The following is a 6,244-nucleotide window of genomic DNA, read 5'->3' on the forward strand; positions in this document are numbered from 1 at the left end:
GCACCTCCATGTTTATTGCTACAGTATTCACCATAGCCAAGATATGGAATCAACCTAGATGTCCAACAACAGATGAATGGAAAAAGGAAATGCTATATATATATGCACAATAGAATGCTATTATGCCATAAAAAGGAATTAAATCCCATCATTTATGGCAACATGGATAGAACTGGAGGACATTATGTTAAGTGAAATAAGCCAGGAACGGATAGCTAAACACCATATGTTCTCGCTTATGTGTGGAAGCTAAAAAAAGTTGATCTTATAGAAGTAAAAAGTAGAACAGGATACTAGAGGCTGGGAAGGGGAGTGAGAAGGAGGTTATTGGGAGAGATTCGTTAAATAATACAAAATTACAGTCAGATAGGATAAATAAGTTCTAGTATTTTATAGCACTGTAGGATGACTATAGTTAATAACATATAGTTTCAGATAGTCAGGAGGATATGAAATGTTTCCATCACAAAGAAATGCTGAATGTGTGAGATGATGGATATCTTAATTACCCTGATCTGATCACTATACATTATATGTATTGAAACATTATTACATACCCCACAAATGTGTAGAATTATTATGTGACAATTTTAAAAATAAAATAAAATTAGAAAAAAGTAAAATGACAACTCTGAACTTTATTCTTTTAGCAATGGGAATTCAATGTAGGATTTTAAAATATATACAGTGGAAATGTAATTAAATTAACTTGGTATTAGTTTATAGCAAAGCTTCCCAAATCAACATACAGCGGCAAGTTATTTTGCCTGCAAGGGTTTCAATTGCTTTGAAATAGATATTTCCCCTCAGTCCCCAGAAAGAATAAAGCCTTCCAGATGAGAGGGCTTCAAATATGAGCAGAATTATTTGTTTATCCCAGTGTCTTTGCAAGTTTATTTTCTACATGGGGCATGAAGTAAAAATTATTGGGAAGCATAGATTTGCATGATGATGGAAAAGGGAAAGCCTAAAGACAGGGAAAATAGCTAATAAATTAATATACAGTGTGTTCACTGGAGTTGTATGCATTCTCACAAGAGGCATTCTTTCCCTACCAGTTGAACATTCCTAGAAGGTCACATACCAGTTAAACTCCACTATTTTGCCTTTTAGTGACCATGCTTGAGTCCACTTGCCCAACTCCTGAGATCCTATTAGGAAGCTGCTGAAAACATTTCAGATGTTATTATCTATCAGGAGACTGCCTTTCCCTGGCACTGGCTGAGACAAATTGTTTTTATTTTATTTTATTTATTTTTGGCAGAGCTAGCTGAGGCTTTATTTGGAAAAAGACAAAAACAAAACTGTTTCATAGATGGAGGCATGGGCGGAGGGTACCCCAGGCAGTGAACTCCCCTGATGGGTAGGCTGAAGGCTAGGGCTGAGCCCAGTGAAGACCTTAGCCCTCAACCCACTCATGGTGGGAGTGACCACCAGTGTCTGCCTCAGGTGGGTCTCCTGTTCCCTCTGCTCCACTGAACAAGAGCCTCTGCCACAGGCCATGGGGCAGCCACAGGATGGGGTAGGCTAGGAGGGGCTGCCATGGCCATTCTCTTGGGCAGGAGATCAGACGACTCAGAGGCCAGCTTCCCATCGTGGGTCTCAATCTTCTTCATAACCACAGTCCTACAGGAGCTGGTACTCCTGAAGAAGCTGGAGCCCATGCCAGAGCCAAAGCTGGAGCCCAGGCCATAGGTAAGGCCAGGGCTTGTGAGGCCTCTGTAAGCCAAGTTCAGCCCACCTGAGCAGACACTGGTGATCTTCGTATGGATACTCATGTTCTGCATCCCAGACTTCAGCTGGTTCTCCTCTCCCTCCAGCAGCTACCTGTAGGTGGCAATCGCAATGTCCAGGGCCAGCTTGACATTCATCATCTCCTGGTGCTCATGCAGCTGTCGCACCATGTTCTGCTTGGCTCACTGCAGGATGGCCTCCAGCTCCAACAGCTTGGTGGCCTTAACAGCCAGCTCCACATGCTGCATAGCATCCGTGATGACAGCTTCCAGGGAAGCCCCTTGGACTTTGAGGCCCTCAGTCTCAGCCTGGAGCCCACTGATGTTGATACAGGATTTTTCTCAGCCACTTTGCCAATCAGAGACTTCTGGATGGTGATGCCCCTGCTGGGGCATGGGCTCACCACAGGAGACAGACACCCTGTCTACTCAGCCAACCAGGCCATGCCTGGCTTGCATGCTGGCATGGATCCCATGGCCACTGAGACTGTGTACTCAGTCCCTGGCAGGAAGGGGTGTGTGAGCAAGAATGCAGGGTCTGGCCAGCTGCTCCAAACACCAGCACAGGAGCAGGCTCCATGCAGGACTTGCAGCTGGACCAGGTGTGTCACAAACAACTCCTATGGTAGACTCTGGTGTCCAGATGAGGGGAATGCAATGGCACCCAAACCAGGGTGCCTGTGATCCCAAAACCCTAGATGGGGTATTACAGCATACTAATAGCTTCCTCCCATGGCTCTGGAACTGGCTTAAACCCATTGCTGTTTCCCATTGTGTGGGGTGGCTGCCCTCCACCAGCAGAGGGCAGAGGACCACAGTGTTACAGCCTTCTTTCTATGCACATTCAGTGAGTCCCAAGTTCTTGTCCCACATCCAAGAAGAATGAGGTTATGCTGAAAACTGAAAAGTGAGGAGGGTGGAGAAGAGTTTTAGTAAGCGACAAAATAGCTCTTAGTGGAGAGGAGATGCAGCATGGTCCCCCACCAGAAGTCAGGTGGTCTCTCTCCCAGTGTGGCTGGGTCCAGAGCTTTTATGAGCTCAGAATGGGGGAGTGCATGATGATTGGCTTGTGAGTGTGCAAAAAATGCTAAAACAAAAGTGTCACTTGAAGGTAGGTACAACAGTGTAAAAAAACAATTAGGGAAGAGTAGCTATATGTAAAATAGGTGAAGGGTAGGGATCAAACAGAAGAAAGCATGCCAAATGGGAAAAGGTTCTCAATCTGGTCTGTGGATTTACCAGGGACTTATAGCTAGGCTTTAAACTGCCTTCAGCTTGAAACTTGGGTTTCACCAGGGACCAGCCCCTGTCTTCCTAGGATTTGTCTGCCTCCTACCACTAACAATATTACAGTTCATCTCAGTGATGTCCATCTTTGTGTGACACAGCTCATCCCCATGCTTCCCAGCCAGCATCTGCAGCTCCTCATACTTGATCTGGTACATGTGCTCAGCCTTGGCCAGGTTGTGGTTGACAATGTCCTCATACTGGGTCTTGACGTCAGTAATGATGCTGTCCATTTCCAGGGAGTGACTGTTGTCCATAGACAGGACCACAGATATCCCTGAGATCTGGGAATGCAGCTCACAGATACCCTCTTTATACATCTGCTTGAGGAAGTTGATCTCATCAGTCATCCCTTCCAGGAGAGATTCTTGCTCTACCTTGTTTATGCAAGTTTCATCCACATCCTTCTTGATGAGGACAAATTCATTCTAAATTTCTCTATGTTTATTGTCACCCTCGTACTTATTATTCAAGGCCTTCAGCAACCCCTGCATGTTGCCAAGCTCTGTCTCCAGCTTCAGCTTCTTTTGGTCCAGAGTGTCCCACTGCCTCCAAAGGTTGTTGATATAGCTCTCAAGCATGTTGTCCATGTAGCTCTGGGCTGTCTTCTGCTGTTGCAGGAGGCTCAACTGGTCTTCAGCATCTTCTGCTGCTGCTCCAGCAGTATACCTTGTTGATGAAGGAGGCAAACTTGTTGAGGATGTTGATCTGCCCCTTCTCCTGGGTGTACATGGCCTGGATGTTGCAGTCTACCTTTGGCTTAAGGGGACTCAGTAGGCTCTGGTTCACCACGATGGCTATGAGGCCCCCCAATATCACTGGCCCCACCATAGTCTCCACCCAGACCCATGCCAGTTCCCCACCCACCCTAGAAACTGCTGCTACTACCCATTTGGGAGAAGTTCAAGGAGTTGTTCCTAGTTCACACATGTAGGAGTAGCTGCTGAAAACCTGGAGGCCAGAGATGGACACCTTGTAGGACTTCTGGGTCACCCTGATGGACATGTTGAAGGCAAGAGTGGAGGCAGGCAGGCCAAACCAAGTGGAAATTTGAGGAGTGCAGAATCTGCTTCCAGGTACAATTATCATCTTAGAGAGACAGTTAGCAACCACCTGATGGTCATCTGACATTCCTGGTTTTGTAGTGGCGGGGGGCCTCTCCTGCCCTGCTCATGTCTGACTAGCTGCCTACTGTTACAGAATGCCTAACCCAGCAATGCAAAATGCAAATACATTGTCCTGTAGACCTGGTAACATAAGAACTTAAAATGGAGAAGAAAATTCTATAGTGAGTACAAAGATATCATATGTATATATCCCTTATGCTAAAATATGACTCTGAAAATAGGTATTCCTAACAGCACTGACCAGATGGCCCTGTTCAAATGCAAGTTGCCAATCTGAACCACATGAAGTACCAATGCAATGTGAAAGCCATTTATTAGCAATGCAAATGTCAAGCTACCTCTGATTTTCCCAAAAGCAGGATAAACAAAATAAATGAGCCATTAGGAGGCACAGGTGAGATACTCAGGCTTCAAGAACCCTGCTTTGATTACTTTGAAAGGCAGAGAAAGGCAGCATAACAAGTTTCCACTTGAACAGAGTGTGTTTATTCAGCTTGATGCAAGTCAGAGGAAATAGCCCTAATAGTTTTGAATTGCTATAAAAGCTTGTATGCACTTGTCAGATTTATGCGTTTAGGCCATAAAAGCAAAAGAGTCTTAGAGGCATTTTCTAAATTAAGCGATTCAGGTATAAATTCAAAGACAGAGAAGAAATGCAAGCTTCACATACACCAGAGCACGGGCCCAAAATGACCTTTCTTTTACTTTTACCCTAAGATTTCCTTTTCATCCTTCAACACTAGCTCGAATATTTCTGCTTCAAGTGAAGTGTCTCCTGAACCCCTCTACCCATCACTTCTGCCAGCTGATGACTTCCAGCAACTTGTACATCCCTCCATTGGAACACTCTGCTTTATAATTATTTATTTAACTTCCTCTTCTTGTATTCTGTGATGTCTTCAGAGGCAAAGATTTTATACTATTTGTGTCTCCAAACTTCAGAAGCTTTCACAGAAAAGATTCTAACCATGTATATGCGCAACCAAAATCAAGAAAAAGAGATGATCCCTAATACTTTAGTTTGCTAGATTTTTGTTGAGCTCATAGTGATGCTTATAAATTTGATAGTATAATGCTAGATAAGTATTTTAAAGGATAATTGTACAAAAAGAGTAAAATCATGACTCTCATGGGGATAGAAATTGAGCACTATTAAATATTTTAACTATAAATTAGAGAATCAGGCAGATGTCACGACTTTTCAAAGGAGAAGTAAAACAAGGATAAATGTGTATAGAGTAAACTTTCCTCAGTAAAGAAACGTTTAACTTAAATGATAAACCAATGCAACTGGCTTCTTTTCCATGGGAGGAGAATGGAGGAAAGTCAGTTAAACCTCCCCACCAGACATAATTCATTTGCATTTCTAGGAACATGAATTATTTTGCATTGCTATCAGTTATCTACAATTTGCAAAGTTATAAAATACTGCAAAGGCTAGACTCAGATAACCTGGAAGTGCATTGCAATGAGTTTAATATTTGTGTACCTCCAAAATTCATATGTTGAAACCTAACCCCAAGGTAATGGTATTTGAAAGTAGAACCTTTGGGAAATAATTAAATCATGAGGGTGGGGTCCCCATGAATGAGATTAGTGCCCTTATAAAAGGGACCCCCAAAAAGCTCTTTCTACCAGGTGAAGATAAAAGAAGTCAGCCAACTACAACAAAGGAAAGGGCTCTCCACAGAAACCTACATTACTGGCACCCTGATCTTGGACTTCTAGCCTCCAGAACTGTGAAAAAATAAATTTCACTTGTTTGCAAGCCACTCTGTTTATGGTATCTTGCTATAGCAGTCCAAGCTGGTAAGACAAATCTGCTGTAATCTAAATAATGCATTGTTTTTCATAGGAGACATCCGATAATCTTTGTTATTTAGTCCAAATTTTCTTACATTGTGTCATCTTAAAGGCGGAGTGTGAGATCTTATGTTCTTTCATTGAAAGGTCAACGTATGATCAAAAATTGTTTTTGTCCATTTGTAAGACAATATTTCTAAACTCCTCTCAACACGTTGTTATATCATTAGCCCTTCCATAGTAATGAACCAATAACAACAAAAACTAACATTTGGGAAATTACTTTTTGCCAAG

The 6,244-nt window shown here is 43.0% G+C and overlaps 1 pseudogene; it reads right to left on the reverse strand.

Moving 5' to 3' along the window:
- Positions 1-224: 224 nt before the first annotated feature.
- Positions 225-3,851, reverse strand: LOC110743892 (annotated as a pseudogene).
- Positions 3,852-6,244: the final 2,393 nt, after the last annotated feature.

This window comes from Papio anubis, chromosome 8 (genome assembly GCF_008728515.1).
Source record: "Papio anubis isolate 15944 chromosome 8, Panubis1.0, whole genome shotgun sequence".
NCBI lineage: Eukaryota > Metazoa > Chordata > Mammalia > Primates > Cercopithecidae > Papio > Papio anubis.